Source organism: Erpetoichthys calabaricus, chromosome 3 (genome assembly GCF_900747795.2).
Source record: "Erpetoichthys calabaricus chromosome 3, fErpCal1.3, whole genome shotgun sequence".
NCBI lineage: Eukaryota > Metazoa > Chordata > Cladistia > Polypteriformes > Polypteridae > Erpetoichthys > Erpetoichthys calabaricus.
The window spans coordinates 8,691,316-8,709,227 of NC_041396.2; the positions used below are offsets into that span (position 1 = coordinate 8,691,316).

At 40.2% G+C, this 17,912-nt stretch overlaps 1 long non-coding RNA gene across 2 annotated transcripts in view; it reads left to right on the forward strand.

Moving 5' to 3' along the window:
- Window positions 1-17,912, forward strand: part of LOC114647725 (uncharacterized) — a 111,501-nt gene that overhangs the window by 2,589 nt on the left and 91,000 nt on the right. The window contains exons 2-4 of one of the 2 annotated variants that reach the window (XR_003715598.1): window positions 4,247-4,274; window positions 8,527-8,560; window positions 13,532-13,615. This is a non-coding gene — a long non-coding RNA (uncharacterized LOC114647725). Of the gene's footprint in view, window positions 1-4,246; window positions 4,275-8,526; window positions 8,561-13,531; window positions 13,616-17,912 lie in introns of those variants that run through there. The other variant, XR_007934394.1, reaches the window with a different exon arrangement.

Below are 17,912 nucleotides of genomic sequence, written 5' to 3' on the forward strand. Positions count from 1 at the left end.
CACTAGAGGGGCAACAATGAGACGACCCCCAAAACAGGAATGGTTTAACAGGTGGAGGACACTGACATTTTTCCCACTCGTTTCTTCACTCGTTTTGCATTTGGCTGGTCAGTGTCACTACTGGTAGTATGAAGTGATACCTGGACCCTACAGAGGTTACACAAGTAGTACAACTTCTCCAGGATGGCACATCAATACGTGCCATTGCCAGAAGGTTTGCTGTGTCTCCCAGCACAGTCTCAAGGTCATGGAGGAGATTCCAGGAGACAGGCAGTTACTCTAGGAGAGCTGGACAGGGCCGTAGAAAGTCATTAACCAATCAATAGGACCAGTATCTGCTCCTTTAGGTAAGGTGGAACAGGATGAGCACTGCCAGAGCCCTACGAACTAACCTCCAGCACACCACTGGTGTTAACGTATCTGACCAAACAATCAGAAACAGACATTATGAGGTTGCCATGAGGGCCCGACGTCCTTTTGTGGGCCCTGTGCTCACTGCCTGGCAACATGGAGCTCGATTGGCTTTTGCCATAGAATACCAGAATTGGCAGGTCCACCAATGGTACCCTGTGCTTTTCACAAATGATTGCAGGTTCACCTTGAGCACATGTGACAGATGCGAAAGGGTCTGGAGAAGCCATGGAGAACATTATGCTGCCTATAACATCATTCAGCATGACTGGGTCTGGTGGTGGGTCAGTAATGGTCTGGTGAGGCATATCCATGGAGGGACGCACAGACCTGTACAGGCTAGACAACGGCACCTTGACTGCCATTAGGTATCGGGATGAAATCCTTGGACCCATTGTCAGACCCTATGCTGATGCAGTGGGTCCTTGGTTCTTCCTGGTACACGACAATGCCCGGCCTCATGTGCCAAGAGTATGTAGGCAATTCCTGGAGGATGAAGGAATTGATACCATTGACTGACCCCCACACTTGCCAGACCTCAATCCAATAGAACACCTCTGGGACATTATGTTCCGGTCCATCAGGTGCCTCTGACTGTGCAGGAGCTCAGTGATGCCCTTGTCCAGATCTAGGAGGAGATCCCCCAGGACACCATCTGTGATCTCATTAGGAGCATTACCCCCCTGATGTTGTCAGGCATGCATACAAGCACGTGGGGGCCATTCGAACTACTGAGTACAATTTGGAGCTGCAATGAAATTTCAGCAAAATGGACAAGCCTGTCGCATCATCTTTTCACATTGATTTTCGGGGTGTCTTTGAAATCAGCTCTCTGTAGGTTGATAATTTTCATTTCCATCAAACGATGTGGCGTCCTTTCATTCCTAACACATTACCATATCAGTCCATAGCAGTAGAGATAGCCATCAGGATTTTTTTCCCATTGAGATCTGATGTGTTTTCAAAGTGTTCCTTTAATTTTTTTAACAATAAAATCCCTAAAGCCTATGAAAAAAGTTTTAATTCCAGGTTATAAATTCCTTCGCACCTCTTCAGCAGCATCTTTGTTTTGTAAAAGTGTCAATCAACACAAGCAGCAAGCAGCATGCAGCATGCTATTCCATCCCCCTCCACTGACGCAGCTGAAGTTCTCCCGGCTCACGTCTGTTTATCTGGGACTGAGTTGCCTTGAGTTGTATAGGGTATATAATACAGTATATCGTTATTTAGAATACATACCTTTCATTTGTGTTCTGTTTCTATAATGATCTGGATGTAAATGTTGGATGACTGGAAATACGAGGCAAGAAATGTTGAACTCATAACTAAAACAGAAACTTTTTCCATGTTATAGTAATAATGATGTGAAGTGTATAATGTGTGAAGATTTTAGTCCAAATATCAAATAAACACTTTCACAAAAGCTATAACAAAACAAGTGCACATTTATTCAAGAATATAACCAAACAAAAAGAAAACATTCAATTTCCATTTTGCTGTCAATGAGTTAAAAGCCCAAGCTTAAATGTCCATCGACAGAAAGTTGACATGTCTCCTTGGATGTTGCAGAGGTAAGAATTGCTGCATTATAACCAAAAGGTTGCAGGTTTGAGTCTGGGTGTTCCTTATTTTGAGTAGTGAGCTGCTATTATTATTACTATAATATAATCAAAACATACATTTGAATTGAGTCTGTAACATAAGGTGTAAATTTTGGCTACTTTTAAAAGTTAGCATTTCTTTTTTTATTCAGTTTAATTCTGTCAGTGACGTTCATGTGGTACAACGAACTTGCCTCTCCTTCTCTGAATTGATGGCGTTAATCTCCATTCTTTTCACAAGAGCAGCAATGACCACAGTTGGTGCTGTGGTTGATGCCTGCTCAGAGCTATTTGTTGTACTGGCAATCAAAGATACAAGGCCCCGTGACCGCTGTCAGACTATCATGCGGCATTTGCGCCTTGACAACAAAGACACCCGTGTACAACGTGTGAAAAACAACATCTGCATCTGGAAACATTTTGTTGAGAACTGTGCTTTGAGTTACAACCCAGGGAAACATATTACTGTTGATGAGCAACTGTTTCCAACCAAGGTCTGTTGTCCTTTCTTGCAATATATCTCAACCAAGCCTGACAAATTTTGTGAAAATTTTGGATTGCGTTAGATTTGGAGACAAAGTTCACGTGCAATGCCTCTTCTTTTTTAGAAAAAGATTCCAGTCATCCCAAGGCAGAAAGACTTTCCTAGACTGTGATCATAAAGCTTATGGAGTCGTTTCTGGACAAAGGCAGAGTGGTAACAACAGACAACTTCTTCACATCACTTTCGCTGGCTAATTGAATGCTGCACCGCAACACAGTTCTGCTTGGCACTATAAATAAAATGGGACAGGAACTACCACCTGCAGTCATTTTAGTACGCAGGCAATTCTTCACACTAGTGTTTAGATCAGGCAGTGCCATGCTGACAGTGTATGTGCACAAAAAGAAGAAGTCTGTCTGTATTCCCTGTACCATACACCATAACGTGGAGTACAGGCAAGATCGAAAAAACAAAACATGTTCAAGTGACAACTCATGTTCAAATGGCATAGTGTTTTCAAATAGTGACATTTTCATGCATGGATGTGTGTGCGCATGCGAGAGAGAGGCAGAGACTGATTCGATCTCATTCAAGTGGCAACTGGAATATAAAATAAACACTTTTGCAAAGGTATAACAAAACAAGTGTGATTTTATTCAAGAATAAAACTGAATAACAAATAATTCAAGTGACAACCAGATACCAAGAAGACATGAATCACCAGCGTTTGTGTGTCTGCTTATATCCCTTCAGCGATATCTTTTACAGGTAGCAAAACTTTACACTGGGTGTTACAGACTCAAATAAAAAGTATTTTTTTTATTATGTAATAGTAATAATATTAATAATAGTGGGACACCCTGATGGTTCACGGGATCCCCTCAAGGTTGCTGGATATCATGGCCGGCCTATACACTGGTACTGTGAGTGCTGTGCAAAAATGGAGGCAGAACCTCTCTATTTTTCCCAGTTAATTCTGGGGTTCATCAGCAGTGTGTTATGCTCCTACTCTGTTCAATGCTTACATGGACTGGGTGTTGGGCAAGGTCGTGGGGTCCAGCGGCTGTGGGGCATCTGTTAGTGAAGAAAGATTCACTGATCTTGACATTACTGACGATACTGTGATCTTCACTGAGTCAATGAAGGCTCTGATCAGGGCTGTCGAGAGACTGGCAAAAATGTTTTTTTTTTTTTTTATTATTAGTCATTCTGGGGTATTGGGTGTTGCTTGATGAATAAAAAATTAATTTAGATGATTTTAGCACAAGGCTTCAAAATAGCAAAAATGGTAAAAAAGTGAAGGGGTCTGAATTCTTTCTGAATCCACTGTAGAAAGGTAATGTATTGACTTGGTGTTGATGATATTTAAGAGGTCTACATATCATTTAATTTTCAATATGTCAGCTTCTCAAGGTATTTCATTGTTTTTTCTTTTGGAAAGGGGAAATTGTTGTCTTTATGGAGCAGGTAGGAACATCCATTCTGTCAGTGAGGTCTAAAAAATGTAAGCAAAAATGACAGCTAATTGATCACCACAGGCTTTTAAAATGCACTGACACCTACCATGGAGTAGCTGCTCTCTTACAGATGTGAACATCTCTCAGTCATCTAAGTGCCCATCAGGGATTCTTTATTTCTAATTTATTTCATTTTCAATGTTCTGTGATTGTCACGTGAAGTTATCATTGATACAGAAAACTGAAGTCCAATGCTTTACCTTTCTGATCAGTCACATGTTTTTCTCTTTCAGGGAGCTCCGAATAAAAACTGCAAATTTAGTAAGTTTTCATACATTATGTAATATGAACCTAATTCAAATTTGAACTTTACCTCATTATTCAATATGGTTTGTTCTGCTTGTTTATGCAGTGCTCTGCATAATGTTTGGGACAAAGACACATTTTTCTTTGATTTCCCCCTCTGATCCACAGTTTAAAATTGCAAATCAAACAAATCAGACGTGATTAAAGTGCACATCGGAGACTATCATGTTAGAGTATTTGCAAACATTTCGGTCACACCATATAGAAATGACAACACTTTCTCTACATGGTCACTTTATTTCAGTACACTATAACGTCTGGCGCCCTCATGTATAACGCCTTCAGTAGAATTCACACTTAAAGAAGGCATGTGGACAACACTAGAAATGTGCGTATGCACAAAAAAATTCAGATACATGAAACTGTGAGTAAGCAAAGTTCCATGCACTTCCTCTTTATAAATCCCAACCAATACAGATTTTAACAAACATGCAAGTGCCTACAGCCCCCCAACTCCTCCTATCTGCATAATTAACGTAAATAGCCCTTATCACAGTTTCAGGAAGGCCACAAGCAAACACTTCACTTTACAGCAAAGCAGTAGTTGAACTAAAACTAAACTCAAAACTGAACTGAGACTCTTTTTGATAAACGTTCTAATAACAGGCAGCCTCTCCCCACTTCTCACCCAGAATGAGCATCAGGCATTCTTCTGCTAGAAGATTCTCAGAACACAGGAATGTTGAATAGAATCAAAAACTGCAATAAGCTGCAAACAGACTGCCTGTACAAAACATTCTAAGTTCCTGCTTTACCTTTCAGCTTTCCCATAATACACTTCACTCTTGTCCATCTTGACAAAAGCTTCAGGCCTCAGTTATTTATTTGAAATCTGTCAGCTGAAAAGGTGGCACCCCAAATAGGCCATTTGTAATGTCTGTTCTCCAATAATGCAAAATTTGTTATAATTTATCCTTATTTTCTTTCTTCTACATCCTCTTCATCTTATCCTACTTCTTTGTGTGGTTAGTGTGCTTGATCAACTTACTTGTTGTAACCTCAGATTATCTAATTTCTTCTTCTGTCCTTCTTTCTAACTCCATATATCCATCTCAACAATCTAATTTCTGTCACATCTAATGTCTTCTCCTTCTGTGCTCCCTTAACTGCCCAGTCCTCACATACTTCTCTGGTACTCCTTTGCTTTTCATGCACCACCACACCTCTTGCCGTGGCACCTTCTCCAAATCAATAAACTTCATATGCAAACCTTCATGTGTTTCCCAATGCTTCTCTATGAGCTTCTCAATGCAAAGACTCCATCAGTTTTTCCTCACCCTGGCATAAAACCAAATGCTCCTCCCCTATTGAGGTCTCACCCCTTCTCTCTTTAACCCTTTCCCAAATTTTCATTGTGTGTGGCATTATCCCTCTATAGTTTCTACAATCCTGAATATCCCCCTTCTCCTTATACATGGGTATAGTCGTGCTGTTCCTACACTTCTCTGATATTCTCTCCTTTTCAGATCTTCTACGTTATATTCCACAATACATTTAGTATTTTTCTCCTAACCTCTTCCACACTTCTACTAGTATTTCATCCAGTCCTATTGCTTTCAATTTTCCATTCTTTTTAGTGCCTCATTTACTTCTGCCCACCTTATTCTTGGTACTGGTACTTCATTTGAGACTCCAACCCCAAATACCACAATTTGATTGTCTTCATTCTTCTTCTTTTCACAGTACCTCTCCTAGTACCTTTCACAGTTCACTATTTTTGATCCTATCATTCTCATTTAAGACCGCACCTTGCTCATCTTTTATCTGCTTTATCTGACTAAAATCCTTGCAAGCCTTGTTCCTCATCTTCATTATTCTAAAGGTCCTTCTCTTTGCCCCTCTTTTGTCTGCAATTTTTCATGCACCTTCTCCAAACCTGTCCCCGGGCCACTGCCTTCTTTGCTTCCTTGTTTGTATACCAATACATTTCTTTATCTTCCACCTTCCCTGATTGGTACCATGTCTTATTTGCCTCCTTCTTAGCCTTTATCATATCCTGCACACTTTGTTATTCTTCTTCCACCATTCCTCCACATTTTCTCTTTCTCTTTAAACCTGTTCATAAGCTTCTTGATCTTTAAATCTCCACCACTTTATCCATGGTGTTGTTTGCTCTGGTTTTGCTCTCCTGCTGATTCTGATGTTCCAGTCCATCACCACCACTTTATGCTGCACTGTCACACTTTTATCATTTATGACCTTACAAATCTTCTACACATTAAAGTCTATTTGTTTTTCCAAAATCAGCTTTCACAAGTTGATTTACTTTGTTTTCAAATAATGTGTTAACTATTACCAAATAAGATGCCATGGCAAAAGCTACTATCCTTTCCCCTTCCCCATTTCTCTCCCCTACTTTCCACACTCCATGTCTACTCTTCATCATTTCTCTACTGTTATCAAGAAGCCCATTTAGATCACCACCTCCAACAATCACCTTTTCCCCCTTTTGTACTGTGCTAAGCTCTTCATCCATTTGCTCCCAGAAAATATCCCTCTCCTCTTCCTCATAGCCCACTTGAGGAGTATATGCACAAAATACATGAACTACAATCTCACGAAGGCCTCATCCTATCGATTCTCCTATTCACGCACACAAGACTATCTTTTAGTTGGATACTACTAGACCTCAAACATTTTTCCCTTGTTCATTTGCTCCACTGTACAACAGTTTAAAACTTCTTCACAATTTTCTTGCCTTATTCTCCTTCCATCATGTTTCCTGCACAAATAACACTCACACATTCCTCCTTTCCATTGTGACCACTAGGGGGCATTGCAGCACCCCAGACACAGGTCTTGGCTATAATCAAAAGGCTTATTTGTACAAAATACGTTATTAAATGATTCTTTGTAGCTGAAACACAACACAATTCTTCATCTTCTCTCTCTTTCTTCTCCTGCACACCTCTTAGGTGAGCTTTGTCCGTCCTCCACACCCATCTCTGACTTGCTAGGATGAGGTTGAGCTGCTCCTTTCATCTTAGACACGGAAGTACTTCCAGTGCCAGGGCAGAACCTGTTGGAAGCATTTCCAAGTCATATATCTGACCAGGATCCCCTGGTGGCCCCACAGAACCCAGCAAGGCTTCTCCACTTGACTGCATTTCCCAACATGCCTTGCGGGTGTCTGTACAAGTAGCATCTCCCAGTGATCCTGGTACCTAGCAAATTGGGGGAACATGTATTCTTAATAAGTTGTCTCCCTCTGTTCTTGCATTATACTGGCCCATGTGAGCAATCCATCACAACATCAAATCTGCCAAATGTCTTCCTCATCCCAGTCATTGTCTAAACATTCAGTGTTCCCACTCTTATCTTTAACTTACCCCTTTTGTTTCTCCTCCCCAGTCTTCTTATTTTACTTTTTCTTGACTAAATTCTTTCTCTGGTCCCACCCATGGCCTAATAGCTCTTTTTTCAATTCAATTCAATGTTATTACGGCATAACTGAGCAGTTTTGTTATTCTGCACTAAACTGCAAAATTACAGTGCAAAGAAAAGATAATACAATACAGTTCAAAATGTATGTGGGGTGCAAGGCAGAAATAGTATAATATCTGTGTGTATAATTATCAGGACACACAGAGGATATGAGTTTCTCTTCGAAGAAGCCAACAGAAAATACAAAACTGTGAGCTTCTGCAGTCAGTGATAGAAGCGATGATTTGTCCAATGCTGTAAAAATGACAGCTGAGACATAAAATCGAGGTCCTGACTCTCTGTACTCATAACAGATCCTTCGTAAACAGCAGGGTGTATCCCAATGTCCAGGCTAAATTGCCCACCATGGCCTAGTCAGTCTGGTCCCCTAATCATCCCCTGTCTCTGATTGGCTAAGTATCTCTGACCCCTTCACCACCTTACAGCTAATGTGTGATGAGCATACTGCTACAAAAATGGCTGCTGTTCTACCATCCAGGTGGATGCTACACATTGGTGGTAGTTGTAGCTCCCCACTCACTATGTAAAGTTGAATAATGAGGAAAGTGCTATGTATATGTAAAGAATTCTTCTTATTATTATTATTAGTAGTAGTAGTAGTTGTGGTTGATGAATTCCCTGGGTCTCCTTTTTTGAGTCCACCTGAAATGTAAACGTTTAAGTGAGATATCTTTGATTTATTTGTGTTTATTTTATTCCTTAGCAGAATGTTGGACATTTCTTTTTCAGAGTATATCATTTTAATGCTTGACTTCTCTTACAGCATTTTCTGGAGAGAGATGTTCTTAAAATTAAAGGTAAGGCACTGAGTGTGAGAGTACCATATGAGTCTGTCGTTGTGTTTGCTCTGTCTGTGTCCCAGTCAACTTTGAGTAACCTCCCTAGTGTGACAACAATGGGCAAAAACGTTTGAGTTTTATTTTCAGCAACAAAGAAATGTTATCATGTGTAACAGAAACATGTGAATGCCAAACTGTTAACAGAATCGCAGAAGAAGAGATAAGTCACATGTCCACTGAGGTACTGGTTCAGATTTAGTGCATGTCCTTTGTGCAGTTTGTTTCGTAACAGTTGCTAAGTCACATAGGCACTGTTCAAGCAAACGTCAAAAGATTTATTTTGCAATATTTTTATGTTGCCTGTGCATGACTGTATCACCTTCGCCATTCAGTGTTTGGTTAAAAGACAATGGCAAAAGCAGATGAAAAAAAGAATTTCAGCAAATAACTTCATCATAGTGGTCATGATTAGTGAAATGTAGGTATTTCATAATGAGTGATAAACGATATTCACTCTTAACTTCATCAAAGATGGGTATCAATTAGTTTGTGGACCAGCACCATCTCTGGACTGGCTTTCCCACTATGAACTGCTGTATCATATCAGGAGACTGAAAAACACTCACATGTCATCTGCAGAGACAGTCTGTCTGCGACTGTGACAAGCAAATGCTTTACTATGACTTTTCCCACACTGCTCAGTATACCAGTTCATTTAAGCAACTATTTTGTCCACCAGACTATTATCGACAAATCATAAATAGTCCTGATAATCATGATCTACAGGCATCTTGATAGTGGGGTTACTCATAAATGGACAACAAGAAAGTCAGCAGGATTGTCTGCAGTTGTAAGAAGAATACTCCAAACACGAGCACCACCGAAACAAGGCAGGACGGGATCTACCAGACAGGTGTTAGTGTCACTATCCATGTCGATGTTTGGTGATCAATTCATATAATCATCACTACTGCACGATTCAAGCAATGATTCAGTTTCAGTTTGTTCTAAAATATGCTCTATGGCTTTTCATTTGCCATTGTGTTTTTGGTTGAAGGCTCAGCTCCAGTCATGAATATTGAAGAATTACAACAGAGTTACCATGAAGTGGTAGAACGCATAGAAAATTTTTTTTTTGCACCACAATGTTATTTCATCCACTAGATGGCAGCAGAATACTGTCCCTTGAGATATTTGAGCTTAACAATGTAAAGTGGATCATTACATGTTACCCCGAGTCTGACACGGGCTTAACTGTTGTAATGAAAAACCCAACAAGCATAAAGAGTTGGGGCACCTGCAAGCGAACCACATATAAATGAAAAACTAACGTGAAGTATATACACATTAAGAGGGAAAAAAACGCCTTCAAAGATATGAGTGTCAAGAGACTGATCCAATATGGTGACACTTCCGATTAAGTGCAGGCAAGGCAAGAAGAGGCAGGTCCAGGTGGAAAGACACTGGAAGAGATGTCAGAGGTGGTAGGGTTGTCAATCATTTTTTCTGCAGAGAGAGGAAGAAAAGAGACGCAAGTAAACAGCACCACGCTTTAGATCAGTGAGGAATTACCACTCCCAGAGCACTGAAGCCGTCTCCAAGGCATATGTGTGTGACACCATAGTTACATAAAATTCTGAGACATTCTCAGGGTTAACATCAACTTCAGTTCTTTTCAGTTTGTTGTTTCATGTTTCACAAATATCTTTACTTTGTCTCTGTTAGTCATTGGTTCACACTTCAAATTTTTTTTTTGCTTTTCTTACATCAAGATGTTGCAGGCAGTACATTTCACTCTAAAAATGAAACAACTGTTTTCTGATGAGAATTGAGGGTCTTACATTATCTTAAGAAGGTATTCGGACTTCTTCACTTTCTTCAAAATGTATTGTTTTGTATATTTAATTTTAAAATGGATAAATTTACCAATTTCCCTGTCAGTCTACACTCAATAACCCACAATAACAAAACATAAGCATGTTTTCAGAAAGGTTTGAAAATATATTCAAAATCAAAAACTGAAACTTCTAATTCATAGACATGTCCAAACCCTTAATACTGCTACTTTGTAAAGCGCCTTTGGTTAGTCTCTACAAGCTTGCAACATCTGGATTTTGGCAGTTTATTCCATTGATCCTGATAGATCACCTCAAGCTTCGTTAGACTGGAAGGAAAGCGTCTGTAAACGTCTATCTTCTATGTTCTGTTAAATTCAAGTCTGTGTTTTTGATTGATCAATCTCAAGGACATTCAAAGACTTGTCCTGAAGCCACTACAGCTTTGTTTTGGCTGTACACTTCAGTCATTGTAATGCTGAAAGGTGAACCGTAACCCCAGTCTGAGGTGGCATGCATTCTGGAGCAGGTTGTCTTCAAGGACCTCTCTGTAGTTGGCTACATTTATCTTTACCTCAATTCTAAACTGTTTCCCTGTCCCTGTCTTTGAGAAGCATCCCCATAGCACGATGCTACTACTACCATGTTACACCTTAGGGATGGTATTAGGCAGGATCAAAGAATTTAATTTTTGTCTGATCATACAAGAGAATCTTTTCCTAAAGCTCTAAGGGTCCTTTAAACTGTTGGATGCTTTCTACTTCTGTCAAGTCTCTCTACCATAAACACCTGATTGAAAAAGTGCTGCCAAGATGGTCGATCTTCTGGCAGGTTCTCATATCTTAGCAGACAACAATTGGGTTTTTTGTTCTGTCTAATTTTCTTCTTACCTGGTAACTCCATGTGGCCAGATGGCCAGCTTTAGGAAGAGTCCTGGTGGTTCCAAACTTCTTCCATTTCACATTTCATGAGGTCACTTTGATCACTCATAGCTTTAGAAATGTTTTAATAACTTTGGCCTGATTCAGGCATCACAACAATTTGTTTTTATTGGTCTACAGAGAGATCCTTGAAATTCATTGCTTGGTGGTTGCCCTGACATGCAGTGTGAATTGTGGGACCTTCTATACATGGGGACACACGTGTGCTTTTCTAAATGATGTCCAATCTAGTCAGTTTGTCACAGATGAACTCCAGTAAAGTTCTCGGCACAGCTCAAGGTTCACTAAACAACACTAACAACAACAACATTTATTTACATAGCGCATTTTTATAAAAATGATGTAGCTCACAGTGCTTCACAGGATGAAGAAAGAGAAAAAAAACAACATATAAAAAATAAAATTAGGCAATACTAATTGACATAGAATAAAAGTAAGGTCCGAAAAAAAAACTCCAGACATCTCTAGAAAAAAAATACAAAATCTGCAGGGTTTTCAGGCCACGAGACCACCCAGGCCCCTCTAGGCATTCTACCTAACATAAATGATCTCAATCAGTCCTCATGGTTTTCAGGCTTCATGTGGAAGAATTTGACAATGATGGTCATGTGGACATCTGGCCTTCAGTCCATCAATGTAGGGAGTGCACGGTGCTTTGATCAGGAGGTGGTGGTGCAGATCGCAACCACAGAAAACCGGAAAAAGAACGGAAGAGAGTGTAGGGGTTAGTACGGATTGTGAAGATATGAAAAAAAAAGATAACTAAATGCATATACAGAATAACAGGGTTACACTAAAATGAAGCTGTGATAAAGCCATGTTAAAATAATGAGTTTTAAGCAGGTTTTTGAAGTGTTCCACCGTATTAGTCTTGCGAATTTCTATTGATCAGCAATTCCAGATTTGAAATGCATAACAGTGGAAGGCCACCTCGCCATTTCTTTTAAGTTTAGTTGGAATAATAAACAGACTCTCTTTTGAAGATCTAAGGTTACGATTTGGAGTGTAAGGTTAAAGACATTCTGAGATATACGATGGAGCAGATTATGTAAGGCTTTGTAAACCATAAGCAGTATTTTAAAGTCAATTCTAAATGGCACAGTTCACCAATGTAGTGACATCAAGACTGGTGTGATGTGCTTGGATTTTCGTTTCCTAGTTAAGATTCTAGGTGGCACGGTGGTGCAGTGGGTAGCACTGCTACCTCATGGTTAGGAGACCCGGGTTCGCTTCCCTGGTCCTCCCTGTGTGGAGTTTGCATGTTCTCCCTGTGTCTGCGTGGGTTTCCTCCGGGTACTCCGGACCAAAGACATGCAGCTTATGTGCATTGGCGATTCTAACTTGTCCCTAGTGTATGCTTGGTGTGTGGATGTGTGTGTGTGCCTGCCCTGCGGTGGGCTGGCACCCTGCCCGGGTTTGTTTCCTACCTTGCACCCTGTGTTGGCTGGTATTGGCTCCAGCAGACCCCTGTGACCCTGTAGTTAGGATATAGTGGGTTGGACAATTCTCGCAGCTGCATTCTGCACTCGTTATAATCGTTTGATTACTTTTTTGGGTGGTCCTGAGAGGAGTACGTTACAGTAATCTAGCCAACTGAAAACAAAAGCATTAACTAATTTCTCAGCATCTTGCAAAGTTATTATGGGTCTAACTAAAGCAAACAGGATGAACCTGACCACAATGTGGAGTGACACAGCAAACTGTCTGAGTACTTCTATGAATATATGAGAGATTTTAGCTTTAGATTTTTAACAATTTTCAAACTGTTCTGAAAAATATGTTCTTACGTTGTCATTTTGGTGTAGACTGCTGGACAAAAGTGGAAATCTACAAAACCATACAATGTGCAGATAGTGAAGGGGACTGAATACTTTCTCAATCCAGCACATTTCACAAGGAGTTGGAACAGCTAAGCGATGAGCTAAACAAACGAACTTGATGGACTGAGTGGTCTCCTCTTGTTTGTGAAATTTCTTATGCTTTTAATGTTCTCTGCATATCCTATTTTATGTGAATCGTTTCAGTCATGCCTACTACGTTTGTTAAAAATCTTCTCTTGTGTGCGGTAAGCCATTTTTGCCCCTTAGACTCATCCCCTCTGTTGACAACTGGCCTTCTTGTCCATTTGTTGTCCTGCAGTCCTTTGACTGAATGTTTAATTGTTAGATTTTCTGTAATCTGCTCATTCATCTTTGTTTCTCCTTTCTTCTCAGATGAAGAGACGTCAAGTTTACACTGAAGACGCTAATCACTAAAAACACTGTGTAGTCAATTAATAAAGTAGTCATGCATACCTATTCCTTGTGTCTTCAATTCTTAATCGAGATTGATAACATAGATTTGTCTGTCTGTCATGATGGCTCTCATGGATTCTTTTGATTTCTCACAATTTCCTGTGAAGAGTCAAGTTTGATGACTGATATAGAACAACTGTAAGCACCCTGTGTTTATGTATCTTAGTGAGATATCCAATCCCCTTTAATGATGATTCATTTTGTATTTATTCATTCATTTTCCACCGCTTACCTGAAGCCGGTTCATGGGACAACAGTCTTAGCAGTGAAGTCCATATATCCCTTTCCCAGCCACATTTGCCAACACACACAGTGGGATTCCAAGGTTTAACCAGGCGACCTGGGAGATATAATCCTCCCAAAAAGCCCTGGGTCTTCCCTGAGGTCTCGTCACAGCTGGCTGTACCTTTAAAACTTCCACAGGGAGGCTTCTAGGAGGCATCCATATCAGATACCCGAACCACCTCAATTGGCTCCTCTCGATTTAAAGCATCAGTGGGTCTACTCCAAGCCTCTCCTGAATGTCTGTGCTTCTCACCCTACCTCTAAAGGAGAGCCCAAGCCTACTGCAAAGAAAGCTCATTTTGTCCACTATTACTTGTGGTCTCACTCTTTTGGTTATTACCAGAAGCTCATAACAATAGATAGATAGATAGATAGATAGATAGATAGGTAAGGACAGAGATGTAGATTGACTGTAAATCAAGAGTTTCACCTTCTGGTTCAACTTTTGGTTTACCACTATGGTAACTACAGTCGTCTTCCTGGTCTGTTTGTCGATCTCACCATTCTTTTCCCTTCACCCATGAATAAGACCCAAAATACTTCAATTCCCCCACTTGAGTAACAGTAACTTAAATCCCACTCAGAGAGGGAAGCCTACCATTTTCCTACTGAGGACCATGGCTGCAGATCTGGAGATAGGTGAGATACTCATCCTTGGCGATTAACACATATCATCCCAATGTGTGCTGAAGTTCACAGCTCGATGAAGACAACAGGATAACGTTGTCTGCAAAAAGCAGTGATGCCATTCTAAGGCCACCAAAGTGGACACGTTTCACTCCCCGGCTCCACCTGTCAATGATGATCACAAACCATGCAGAAGCTGCCTTTACTTATTAATTAATCAAGTAAGAAACCAAAGAAGTATTCTCTCTATTATAAAATGAAATTCAGAGACGAGATAATTTCAATGCCCGCGAGAGATAATTTCAGGTCCCACAAGATGAGACTTTTTGCCAAGAGATTTTCAGTCACGCACACCTCTCAAACATTTACAACCACGCCCACGGTCCACTCACTTCTCATTTGTGTGAATGCTATTGTCAGACCCAGTTCCTGCACTCTCAGCTCCAACCGGGGTCGGAAGTAAAAGACAAAGAGTAGAAGACAAAGTAGAACGTCGTAAAGAGGTTCAAAAACATTGGCGCGATACACATGCAGAGCAGGTTAGAGATTATGAAAATACTAAAATTCGAAAGTCTCAAAAAACTGATAGTGAAGATCGCATTAGTGCTAACAAATAGAAATTATTACTTGGTGAAATAACAGAACAGCGAAAAGAGATTGAATATATGGACATAGGTGATATGACAGAAGTATGTAGATATTGTTCATCTTTCAAGTTTAAGTCGGAGACTTGTAGATTGTCTAATTTATGTTGCCATCAGGGAAAAGTAGTGTTTCTTCCCAATGAAGAGGCGTATCCGTGAGAATTAATAGATTTGTTGTTTGGTGAAAGTGAAATCCCCATATGCGAGCGGCAGAGATGAGAAGTGGCTAATGTACAGCGAATGCCCGGGGGCTGGCAAGCGAAGTAAGCAGGTGGCAGAGCCCCCTAGTAAAATAAATAAGTTACTCTGAGCTCAGACAGTCACAAGATCAGGTCTCTGAAGCACTGAAAAGCAATGGACCTGACTAGAGTTGGAGTGAAATGTCCTGAGCAATGGCTGAAATGAAAACCAAAAACAGAACTGGTGGCACTCCTTGTTCTTTGCTCTTAATAGTGGGGGAGTTTTCCCCCATGGAGTTCCCAAAACATGATGATATGCACAGTGCTTGAAGTGGGCAGTACAGGCACCTCTAACAATTTCCATGCAGAATATCAGCAACTTTCCACAGTGTACCTTCAACATACAGTTCTAGAACCATCACCCCAAGCTTTGATTGAATGTTGATGTATCCCGGCACTTGAAGCTTCACTGGTGAATAACCATCACACTCCACTCTTTGATCAGATTATCACCATATTGCCCTAAGCACAGTACCAACAGTAACTTGTTTCCACTTCAAGCACTGGATATACTTGGATTAGGTCTCACTAGGCCCTATCATCATGTCCCATGGGTTTTCCTATCAGTGCTATACCAATGATGTGCAACTTTATTTACTACCTCCAGAGGGCACACGGTATCAACTAAAACTTCTGCATGTCTCACTGATATTGCAACATGGATGAAGAAATACCATATCCAGCTCAACCTGGCAAAGTCAGGCATTCTTGTAATCCCAGCTCTTCTGTCTATTCAGTACCAAATCTCTGTTCAGCTCGGCTCACTATCGCTAACAATGACCAAGTCTGTACAAAAATTTGGGAAGGTGAAATAGGTACCATGTTGCTATTGTCTCTTTTGTCTTACAGATTCACTCCATACAATATCCACAAGATCAGACTATATCTGACAAAGTGTGCAGCACAACTCCTGGTCCAGGCTTTGGTCTTGTCACATCTAGACTATTGCAATTCTCTGCTGGAAGGAGTACCAGCATGTGTTACCAAGCCACTGCAGATGACTTAAAATACAGTAGCATGTCTGGTGTTCAACCAGCCGAGGTGAGGACATGTTACCTCTCTTTTCAGAACGCAACACTAGCTTTCTGTAGCAGTACGCATTAAGTTCAAATAATTGATGCTTTCCTACAGAGTAGTTAATGAGTCAACACCTGTATATATGGACAAGGTTGTAAGGTCCTATGCTCCTTCTCAAACCACTCATGACTGCTGATGAATAGCCTCTGGTGATGCCACCTCTGCGTGGCATCAAATCTAAGTCCAGACTCATTTCATGTAAAGCACCTAGCTGGTGGAATGAGCTGCCCACCTCCATTTGAACTTCTGACTCCCTCAATGTGTTTAGGAAGCGTTTTAGGACACTTGGTTGGTGAAGTTCTGTCCAACTTATATTAGTTGTTAGGTTTGTCATAGAAATTTCACATCTCTCTATTATAATAAAAAATCCTGTGACGAGACAAGACTTATTGGAAGACGAGACGAGACATTTTGGAAGTCCTGTGAGTTGAGACCTTGGCCATGAGATTTTTTCAAGTCACGCCCTCCTCTCAACCATTTTTAACCACGCACACAGTAATCTCACAAAGTAGAACGTCACAAAGAGGTTCAAAAGCATTGGCGCGATACACATGCAGAGCAGGTGAGAGCTTATGAAAGTAGGCTCAAAAACTGTTAGTAAAGATGGCATTAGCACTAACAAATGGAAATTATTGTTTGGTGAAATAACAGAACAGCGAAAAGAGATTGAATATATGGATATTGGTGATATGACAGAAGTATGTAGATATTCTTCGGGTTTAAAGTTTAAGTCGGAGACTTGTAGATTGTCTAATTTGTGTTGCCATCAGGGAAAAGTAATGTTTCTTCCCAATGAGGAAGCGTACCTGCGAGAATTAAAAGATTTGCTGTTTGGTGAAAATGAAATCCACAAACACTACAGGCAAAATATCCGGATCTACAATAATCAGTTCGCGTTCGCATCACTCAATGCTCAAAACGTAGATTTACACGATTCAGAACCATACACTATGAGAATCTGTGGTCTTGCAACAATTAAAGCTACTACAAGTTTAATTTCAAAGAAACCACAATTCGGTCAGGTTTATATTTATGATCACTGAGAAGCGATGCAAAATAGAATCGAAAGAGTTAAACGATCTGACATATTAGAAATTCTACACCCAATAATGGATACAAATCCATACGTCCAAAAGTATCAAACTTTACACAAAATGTATCTGCAAAACCCTCACATGCATTTATTGGTTACTTTGCAAAATAAATTATTGTCTTCTGATGATGTAGATTGTTTTGTCTGTGCTGAAATTCCAAACAGAAAAACCTCATTTAAAATATTCAGTATGTTGGGACGCAAAAGAAAAAAGTGTTTAAAGAAATGTCCTAAAGCTTTCATTTAATTCAACAGATATGACTAAGGCTGGCTTTCCTGATTATCGACGCAGAGATGATCGTCATGAACAACACACTTATCATGGAAAGAAAGAT